Source organism: Tenebrio molitor, unplaced genomic scaffold, assembly GCF_963966145.1.
Source record: "Tenebrio molitor unplaced genomic scaffold, icTenMoli1.1 SCAFFOLD_845, whole genome shotgun sequence".
NCBI classification, from domain to species: Eukaryota; Metazoa; Arthropoda; class Insecta; order Coleoptera; family Tenebrionidae; genus Tenebrio; species Tenebrio molitor.
In genome coordinates, this window is record NW_027184254.1 from 5,365 (window position 1) to 16,486 (window position 11,122).

The following is an 11,122-nucleotide window of genomic DNA, read 5'->3' on the forward strand; positions in this document are numbered from 1 at the left end:
AGGAGAATTTTATAAATATTTAGGTATTAATCAATCAAATCAAATTAAATCTATTCTTTTGGTGTTATAAAATGGTCCAAAACTAATTTAAAGAATATAAATATTCAAACTAGAGTTCTCTTTACAAAATTTTGTAAACATCACCCCAAATCTGCTGTTGAAAGATTTAATTTACCACGCGAAAATGGTGGTAGGGGTTTTTCAAATCTAGAAATTCTACAACACAATCAAATTGCTTCACTAAAAAATTATTTTCTCAATAGAGCTCGTGATATGACACTATAGCAAATATAAAACAAAAGTCTTTACATGGGAGATATTTTAAAGAGCTGAGGGTTTTATATTTGCAATACAAGATCTTGCACCGTTTTGGCTCACAGCGAATATAAAAAACGTCATGATATATTCGCAAAAATTATACACATGAATTTAGCAGTTAAATTCAATTTATTAAAGGATACACAACCACATTACATTTATAAACCAGAAAGTTGTTTAGAAAATGACAATTACAAATTATATTTTGATCGCACAGTTTTAACTGACATTCACATTCAGCATAACAGACCAGACATTATTATTTTAAATAAACAACAAAAGCAAGCATATCTTTTAGATATAGCTGTTCCAAATTCACACAATATAACACAGACATATAATACAAAAATTAATAAATATATTATTATAATTTCAGCAACAGGAATAGTACCGCAATCTCTTTTTAAAAATTTAAAAATTTTGGACTTAGAGAACACATAAAACACAAAAAAGTCAAAATGTGGAGGCGAGACGCCGGTAATTATGTTGATAAGCACTGCACTACTGCCGCCGGGTGGAGGTGGGATACGAAAAGAAGATGCTCTCACTGCTCTCACTCACAATAAGTTCGGAAAAACCGAATTTTATTATCGTATTTAATTGACGTCACAGTTACTTTGGCGAAACAGGAGCTCGCTTTTCGAAGGCATGATGAAAAAGACAGACGAATCAATTTGATATATAAAACCTAACAGGAACGGCTGGTCCATGAGGTCATTTGGGTAATGACCCCCTAAAAAATAAAGGTTTTACCCAACACCAGCCGCGACTGCAATGTACACAAGACTATGACTGCTACATATTATGTTATTTCAACCAAATCAGAAGTACAATAATTTTGAAAAGTAAGTGCAATGTATACTTCTAAATCTATCTAAATTTATTAATATGTAATTTTTTTCAAAACTATCGATCTTTCTTTGAAACATTTTCAATTCACAATTCACTGTTGGAAGCGCTGTACTTTTTAGTATAAATACGTATACGAAAAATTAAAATAATAGTTGAATTAACACATCGTTAAATGTTACGAGGAACATAGTTTTTTGGATTACACAGCAAAATCTTGGAATTTCAGTCCGATATTACTCCATTGAGTCTTTGGACTCACAAATAAATACCTCGAAAAGCCGACAAACATCTGTCTAGAACTTTTCTAGTAACCAGAGGGTATCGTAAACGACCCGTGTTTAGACCTCTTTCGTGAAAGTGACCGACCGCCGGCGCCGCTCGATTTCGTCATAAATCTCAGCCGTACCCCCCACGATAATTGACAAGTCTGTCATACAGCCCTACCATTTAAAACCTTTATTCTCTTCGTTTTAAAAATAGTTTCGCATGGTTTTTCTCTCTTCTCGTTTTACAATGGTCCAGTGACTAATAAATGAGTGTTGTGTTATGAGTTTGTTCGAGCTCAAAAAAACGTGGTTCGAAATTGTTTAACGTTTAACGAATGGTAAGTTATTCTAGTTTTTATGTTGGTCTTAACGTGTTAGGGGCCAAGAATACAACATTGTCTGTCCATTATAACATAGAACTGATATGTTGAATTCAGATCTCTAATTATTTAAAAACCAAAAAAATAAAGCAGCAGTCAAAGTGGCATGTACGCGTAACCTAATATATATTTTTTTTACATTAAAAGATCGCCGTCTTCCTCGTCGCACTTACGACATTTGCATATGTTATCTTTGTTAAACTCACGGAAGGAATATAATGAACCGGTCACCCGTCCAAGTGCTGACCGCTGCCCGCGTGGCTTACCTTCGGTGATCGAACGACAACCTTTACCGTTTGACGAGTTTTTATTCTGCAATTGTTTACAATTAATCGACAAAAAAAATTGTTTTCTTAATTATCTAGTACTTAAAGCTATGAATCTACATTATACGGGTCTGTGCATGTTTCCGAATACCTGCACGAAAAACAAATCGGTTCGGTGGTTGCTATGGATTTCAAAAAAAAACAAAAAGTGTTGGGGGGCAACGGCACGCGGTGTTCCCAAGCGGTCACCCATCCAAGTACTGACCGCGCCCGACGTTGCTTAACTTCGGTGATCGGACGAGAACCGGTGCTTTTCAACGTGGTATGGCCGTTGCCGTGGTGTTTAGGTGTGATCGTTGGTGTAAAAATATTTGCTTTTAACATTCCGATGCACGAATATGAACATCAAAACGCGATGCGTTTCGTTTCCGTATGCACTTACCCTCTGACGACCGACGTCGGACCGAACTAACGGGAAATCCCACAACAACCACCACGTCACGCTCTAACGACAAGAGAGACTACTAGACGGACTGGCGATCTCCCGCGTCGCACATTTTTCGACCGCCGGCGGCGGTGGAAAATCCAGAATTTCACCCCACCTACCGCGCTGCTTGCTCCGACGACGACGAGATTCCCACATTTGGATCGACCGAAATATGTAAGTAATATCAGGAAGTTCCGATTTTCGAGAGGAGACCTGTGTTTCTATTTACCTATCTATAATAATTATCGTTATAATCATCATATCATTATTATTATTATTAACATTATTATTTATTACCATTATTATTATTATTATTATTATTTATCGTCCCTCGGATTCGGCGATCTTCGAAAATCCAAGTTGGACCGTTAGACATTCGAACGCGGTGTGCGTGGCTGACGAGTTGTTATTTTTGGCGTTTTTTCTTCGATCTTCACCCCGACTTCGGACGACGCAGGTCGGACACGAAATTACGAAGAGAGAAAGACGGAAGAAAGGAAGAAAACCTGAAGATCCGTCGAAGAAAATATCGGAAAACTCGTAGGTGCGGCATCGGTCGGACGATGAAGACCGTCTCCTTTCGGATGATCCTCTCGACGGACTTTCGGCCGTCCCGAAGGGTCCGGACGGCAACGGGACCCGTCGTCGACTCGTCCCGTTTCAACTTCCGCCGAAAACGATCGACCTGAACGTCGGAGAGGCGGTTCGCGGCATCCTGTTGTCGGAATTGCCTCGGTTCGAACACCAGGTCCTTTCTGTGCTTCGACCGTTTCGGAAGCGTTTGGCGACGCGAAGATGTCGTAAAATCGAGAAGGTGGCGCGGTATTCCGGGAAGAGATGGACCAATATTTCGGCGAACGAAATATGGATTCCCGGAATCGACGCGTCTACCCCGCACCGCCGACGTAAACCGTCGGTCCCGAATCGAAACCGTGACGACCCGGATTTAGGGCTGGTGGTTGGAGGGGCGTGTACCTGATTCGAAACCCACCGACGTTCCGAGACGAACTTCGCTATCTCCAGGGAAACTTCGGAAACCGAGTTCGGCCAGCTTGATCACACGGTGGCGATGGTGATCGAGGAAAGAGGACGATGCCATCACGCGGGCAACGATTCCGAGGCCTGCAATTTCTTCGACGGCGGACGCGGTGCGCGTTCAGTCTTCCGTCCGCAGTGGCGACTATTTTATAAAGACTTAGAAAATTTTTTTGTTCAATTCTCGTTCACGAGGTGCTCGAAGTGTACGTGTGTGAGCAAGTGTTTTTTCAATAATTATTATTAACTTTTAACGTTTTAACGTGAAAGATGGCCGACGTCGAAAATCAAACAGCATCATCGGTCACCACCGGTTCCGCTGCCACCCCTCAATCCCACGCGAAGAAAGAGAAAAAAGCGAAAAATCCCAGGGCGAAACCGTCCCATCCTCCGACATCCGAGATGGTAAACAACGCCATCAAGGGACTCAAGGAACGCGGAGGATCGTCTCTTCAGGCCATCAAGAAGTTCGTCGCCGCAAATTACAAAGTCGACGCCGAAAAGGTCGCCCCTTTCATCAAGAAATATCTGAAAGGCGCCGTGGCGTCGGGATCTCTGGTTCAGACGAAAGGTAAGGGCGCGTCGGGTTCGTTCAAGCTCGCCTCGTCCACCTCCGGTGGTGCCAAAGTCGCCTCCGCCTCCGACAAGAGGAAACCCGCTTCGTCCGCCGCATCCAAGACGAAAAAATCATCCGCCAAACGTACCGCCGTCGCGACGACTTCCGACAAGGCTTCCTCGAAGACAGCCAAAAAACAAGCCTCCCCCAAAGCGAAGAAGACTGCTGCCGAAAAGAAGAGCGCCGTCGCTGCCTCCGCCGCCGCAGCGAAAGCCAAGAAATCGGCCGCCTCCTCGGCAGAAAAGAAAACTAGAGCCGCCCCGAAACCCCGATCGCCTTCCAAAGCGAAGAAATCTAACAAGGCTGGTCCGACTAAAAAACCCAAAGCACCCAAACCCAAGACAGCCAAAGCCATTCCTGTCAAGGTGAAAAAGGCCGCTTCGCCGAAGAGGAAAAAGTGAGAAACGTGGATGGATACTCGACTCATGTTCGTTCGGCTGTGCCTCGTTCCGACGTCATCATCGTACTACCGGCAACGGGGCACGCACAAATGGCCCTTTTCAGGGCCACACGATAATCTACGACGAAAAAAAGAAATAAAACTATCCTTACGGCGAAACCAAATAAAATAGATAGCATCAGCTGGCAGGTAGGTGATGACAGGATGCAATAAAATTTTACGAACGACCGCAACCCAACCCGAATCGAGAGGACCGACCGATTATTGACATTTTTATTTTATTCATTTCCGGTTGAAGGGCGATATATTTTTTTTTTTGCCTGTAAAGTTTGAGGTTCTGAAAAGAACCGATTTTTTTGTTATAAAATTCGTGTTTCGTGTTGTTCTTCCGAAACACGATGTGGAAAAATTTAAGCGCGTTCACCCCGAATACGTCTGGCAAGTTGGATGTCCTTTGGCATGATGGTTACACGTTTGGCGTGGATGGCGCACAAATTCGTGTCCTCGAACAGACCGACCAAGTAAGCTTCGCTCGCTTCCTGGAGGGCCATCACGGCGGAGCTTTGGAAGCGCAAATCGGTTTTGAAATCCTGAGCGATCTCCCTCACCAAACGTTGAAAGGGAAGCTTGCGGATGAGCAACTCGGTACTTTTCTGGTAACGACGGATCTCACGCAGAGCCACGGTACCAGGTCTGTAACGGTGGGGCTTCTTGACGCCGCCAGTGGCGGGAGCGCTTTTCCTGGCCGCTTTGGTAGCCAGTTGTTTCCTGGGGGCTTTTCCTCCGGTGGACTTGCGTGCGGTCTGCTTGGTCCTGGCCATTTCGAATGAAACGAATGAAAAACAAAACTGACAATTATTAAAATCGACTCTGACGATCGTTAGACGTGCACGCGTCGAAAGGTAAACGGGTACTAAAAATTCCGCCATATTAAATTGTACTTTTATACGTGAACAAAGTCAACGGCTGACTTCGTCGATTGGTCGATGGTGAACCGTTGAATCTATATAAGGCTCCGTTAGTTGAAATTTTGCGGTAGTTGACTTCCTAGGGACGAGGTGTGCAGGTATTTTGTGTCAGTTGAAATAATCTGAAAAGATGACCGGTCGCGGTAAAGGAGGCAAAGGATTGGGAAAAGGAGGAGCGAAGCGTCATCGCAAAGTCCTGCGTGACAACATCCAGGGCATCACGAAACCCGCTATCAGAAGATTGGCTCGTCGTGGCGGCGTGAAACGTATTTCCGGTTTGATCTACGAAGAAACTCGCGGAGTCCTGAAAGTGTTCTTGGAAAATGTCATCCGAGATGCCGTCACCTACACGGAACACGCCAAACGTAAAACCGTGACAGCGATGGACGTCGTCTACGCTTTGAAACGTCAAGGACGCACCCTCTACGGTTTCGGAGGTTAATTTCCTGGCGCTCTTCACCGTTCGAGAAAACCAGAATAAAATACGAAATACAAAATCGGTTCTTTTCAGAACCACAAAATAAAAATAAGAGGAAAAAAAAGAAACATGATGTTCTTTCGAGAAACAACGGACAATTATTACTAACTGACTACCTGATAAATGTACCAAGATCGTAAACACCCCTTGCTTTCCTTTTGGCATTGCAGTCGTAAATGATAATAATACAAAAAGAAAAGATGCATCGGTCATTTTACGAAAAAAAAAAGCTATAGTGGCCCTGAGAAGGGCCGATATTTTGAGTTTTCGCCACGGAGATGGATCGATCGTTCGTTTAAGGTTTCTTCTCGGTTTTTTTGGGTAAAAGTACGGCCTGAATGTTGGGTAAGACACCGCCTTGGCGATCGTAACTCCGGACAGGAGTTTGTTCAATTCCTCGTCGTTTCTGATGGCCAGCTGCAGATGACGCGGTATAATACGTGTCTTCTTGTTGTCACGGGCAGCGTTTCCTGCCAATTCTAGAACTTCGGCGGCTAAGTACTCCATGACGGCGGCCAAATAGACGGGAGCTCCTGCACCGACGCGTTCCGCGTAATTTCCTTTTCTGAGAAGACGATGTATCCTACCCACCGGAAACTGGAGACCGGCACGGCTCGAACGGGATTTCGCTTTTCCCTTCACTTTACCTCCTTTACCGCGACCTGACATTTTAAGTTCGTTCGTTAGACACCACGAGAAGTAATAAAACTGACGGACGGGACTCGTCGATTGTAAAAGCTGGTAGCTGTGCTTCGAATTTATAGCCTCCGTGATAGGAGAATAGGACGTGACGATTGGTGGGAGCCCGTTTTCAGGTGGGGTTCTGGTGAACACACTACCTATCAGAAAGGTGGTGGTGCAAAGTTAACGCACGCACACGAGTCAGAGCAGTTCGCGAGTTTGTTGAATCGAATTGAATTGAAAAATGCCGCCGAAGACAAGTGGTAAGGCAGCCAAGAAGGCCGGGAAAGCTCAGAAGAACATTTCCAAGAGCGACAAAAAAAAGAAGCGCAGGAGGAAGGAGAGCTATGCCATCTACATCTACAAGGTGTTGAAACAAGTCCATCCCGACACCGGTATCTCTAGTAAGGCTATGAGCATAATGAACAGTTTCGTGAACGACATCTTCGAACGTATCGCCGCTGAAGCTTCCCGTCTGGCACACTACAACAAACGTTCGACGATCACCAGCAGAGAAATTCAAACTGCCGTGCGTCTGTTGTTGCCCGGTGAGTTGGCCAAGCACGCCGTCTCCGAAGGTACCAAAGCCGTCACCAAGTACACCAGTTCGAAATAGATGTTTTTCGTTTTCGACACATTTATAAACGGTTCTTTTCAGAACCACAAAAACTCTCGAACAAAAAAGAAAAAGACGTGAAACAGCGATTTTTAATTAACTTTTATTATGTCATTATTATTATTATTAGGTTTCATGCATTATCGGTATTTTGCACCCATGCCTATCCAACTTGTAGTTATGTGGTTATTGTATTCGAAATAATTTAGTTGATTGAGGTTATGTTATGAATAAATTTCTATTTTGCCAGAATACAACTCTTCGGAAGAAGAAATCAAATAAACAATCGTACATCTGCTGAACAACCTAGTTGATGGTTGATGGATTTGCATTACCCAGCATATAGCCTAAATGTTCATCTTTAGTGAAATTAAAATTACTTAGCTTTTTTAAGAAAGAAAAAATTAGAACGAATTCTCATCGAAAAAACCGCGATTCCTACAAATGATACAGATGGTTTTGTAGTCGCGTATGTTATTGAATACAATGAGCCGACATTTTTCCGACTCTTTGTTTCATCGAAAACGTTGTTGACATTAGCAAGGAACGTTAAGGATTCCCTGAAACAGACAATTTCACTGTTTTGGAATAGCAGTATGTGCAAATGAGAGGACAGAAGACTTTGAAAAAAGGAGTGAACAAAACTGTACTTTAGTACAGAATGTTATGTTTATTTTAATTTCAATTGTTCCTGTTTTAATGAGATTTTTTATGTTCCTAAATCATTTTCTATTTTTTTTTTCATTAGAGAAGAGTTATTGTCGAGTTATTATCTCTACCTAGCATAAAAATTAAAATACTTTGCAACATTACGTTATTATACATTGCATATCTGACATAAAATACTTGCAAAAATTACTTAGCTAATTAATATTACGCATGACAACTCACATTATTTACTTTGCAAAACATTATAGAATACATAACAGATAATTGTGACCCTGTGTATTGTTCATTGGAATTAAAATAAAAAAAACGTGATTTCGTCAATCGCCGTTATTTGCGACTTCAGGCAACTGTCGCTAAGAGCTATTTTTGTTTCTCCGTTCAATTTCCCGATAAAATCGTCGACTTAGTTATTAACTAAGTTCTTCAGTTAGGTGGTATCAACAATACCACAATAGCCATGTTGCCGGAGTTTTTTGATAAAAGACTTGCTAGTTGGAATACAGAAAATATTTACCAAACACCTATTCACGATAATAAACCGGGGCACTATTGTGGGTTTTCGGTTGGTTTTATATTATATTAGGTACTCACCCTTCGTAACGTGTCTCCACGAAAAAACGTCACTTTCACACTAACCACCTTTCGTTTTAACTCTCGCGACGATAACTGAAATGTTGACGCGCGCCGGACAGATTCACGGACATACAACCACCCACCCACCCCGCGCCCCGGTTTCCGTCTGGACTGGTTCTGTCGTCCGAGTGAGTGCCAAAAATTAGCGTTCGTCTATTAAATGATTGTCGGATGATGATTATTGACGGACACTTTTATCGCACCCGATCACACTTTAGTTACTACCTACGTTTAGTATCGACGACGCATCGTTTCGATTATTGAAATTCGAATTGAATTTTTTTTTTTTCTAGTTTTCGACGTAGATTCGCGTGACACAAATATTATGAGCCTTTTTGGATCGATTTCGTGTGCATCACGCCATTTCTACGGGCGAACGTGAATGTGTGATGTTGACGTGATGGAAGCAACGTTTAGGCAATCCGCATTACGTATTACTATCAATTATATTTTAAACGGAATGAAAACTTCAATTCAGAAGTGTGATAATCCCGATCCATTCAAGTTTTGTTAATTTTAGATTAAAAATGCGTGAGTATTGTACTATTGCTAACGATGCCAAAAAATCGCATATTCAATGTAAAAAGAACAAGAGCAACGGGCCATTAAGTTAATTTAAAAATAACTCGTACCGGATAAGTCGAATACGTATCCAGGGAAAATTTATTAATTTTAAAATTGACCGGCGGAAACAGGTTCTCGCCTCCCACCACTTTTGTGTAGCGGCCGCCAAATCAATTTTGTTTTTATATAATTGATTCAAAAAATTGAAATTCACGCATAGTTATCTGTGCCTGAAGTGGGTCATTTTCATTGCATTGTTAGTAAGATCGAAACCATAGAAACCATACAAAACGCATACGACTATTTCTGTTTTTCATTTCACGCACTGTTTTTTATTAGTTACCTAGCAACATGGTCACTGCATTGAAACTTCAGAGTTCCTTCAAAAATTTGAATTTTTAATTTCAATTTTTTGAATCAATGATTTAATATAAAAATAACTATTGTGGAAAACAGCAAAAAATAAAATAATACCACTAATTGGCGGCTGGTCAGGATAGACCTAACGTTCGAAATTTAGAAAAATATTTTTTTTATTTTAATACTGTTACTTTTCTAATGAAGTGCGAAATAAGTTGTGCCCCATAGCTATCTTTTTTATTTTTCACTACGACAATTACAAAGTGTTGATATTCACAACTTTTCGTGAGCACTTCGATAGAAATGAACAAGAACGCAGGAAAATTCCACACCGAATATTAATATTCTCTTGGCCCATGTTTACTTTTATCTACCGCAAAACAAAATGTTCGGATTTGTCAGGGGTATTCTGATTTAAAAAAAGAAGAACATTTGACGAATATTTTAAGTCTCAAACGTTTGGAAAATAATGCAACAACAATTCATAGACTACAAAAAAGCCTATGATTCAGTACCACATTCATGGTTAATTAAAATTCTTAAAATTTATAAAATTAATATTAAATTAAATCACCTTCTTTATATGGATGACATAAAACTTAACAATAACTGAAAATCAATCAATATGTCGTGGTCATTACGAAAATTTAGAATATATAACTAAAGAAGGAGAAATCATTAAAAATTTAAATAAAGGAGAATTTTATAAATATTTAGGTATTAATCAATCAAATCAAATTAAATCTATTCTTTTGGTGTTATAAAATGGTCCAAAACTAATTTAAAGAATATAAATATTCAAACTAGAGTTCTCTTTACAAAATTTTGTAAACATCACCCCAAATCTGCTGTTGAAAGATTTAATTTACCACGCGAAAATGGTGGTAGGGGTTTTTCAAATCTAGAAATTCTACAACACAATCAAATTGCTTCACTAAAAAATTATTTTCTCAATAGAGCTCGTGATATGACACTATAGCAAATATAAAACAAAAGTCTTTACATGGGAGATATTTTAAAGAGCTGAGGGTTTTATATTTGCAATACAAGATCTTGCACCGTTTTGGCTCACAGCGAATATAAAAAACGTCATGATATATTCGCAAAAATTATACACATGAATTTAGCAGTTAAATTCAATTTATTAAAGGATACACAACCACATTACATTTATAAACCAGAAAGTTGTTTAGAAAATGACAATTACAAATTATATTTTGATCGCACAGTTTTAACTGACATTCACATTCAGCATAACAGACCAGACATTATTATTTTAAATAAACAACAAAAGCAAGCATATCTTTTAGATATAGCTGTTCCAAATTCACACAATATAACACAGACATATAATACAAAAATTAATAAATATATTATTATAATTTCAGCAACAGGAATAGTACCGCAATCTCTTTTTAAAAATTTAAAAATTTTGGACTTAGAGAACACATAAAACACAAAAAAGTCAAAATGTGGAGGCGAGACGCCGGTAATTATGTTGATAAGCCACTGCACTACTGCCGCCGGGTGGAG

At 40.3% G+C, this 11,122-nt stretch overlaps 1 non-coding gene across 1 annotated transcript; it reads right to left on the reverse strand.

Annotated features, from left to right (window-relative positions):
• Positions 1–2,298: 2,298 nt before the first annotated feature.
• LOC138141051 (5S ribosomal RNA) lies at positions 2,299–2,418 on the reverse strand. Its single transcript, XR_011162948.1, has one exon. It is a non-coding gene; the product is annotated as a 5S ribosomal RNA (ribosomal RNA).
• Positions 2,419–11,122: the final 8,704 nt, after the last annotated feature.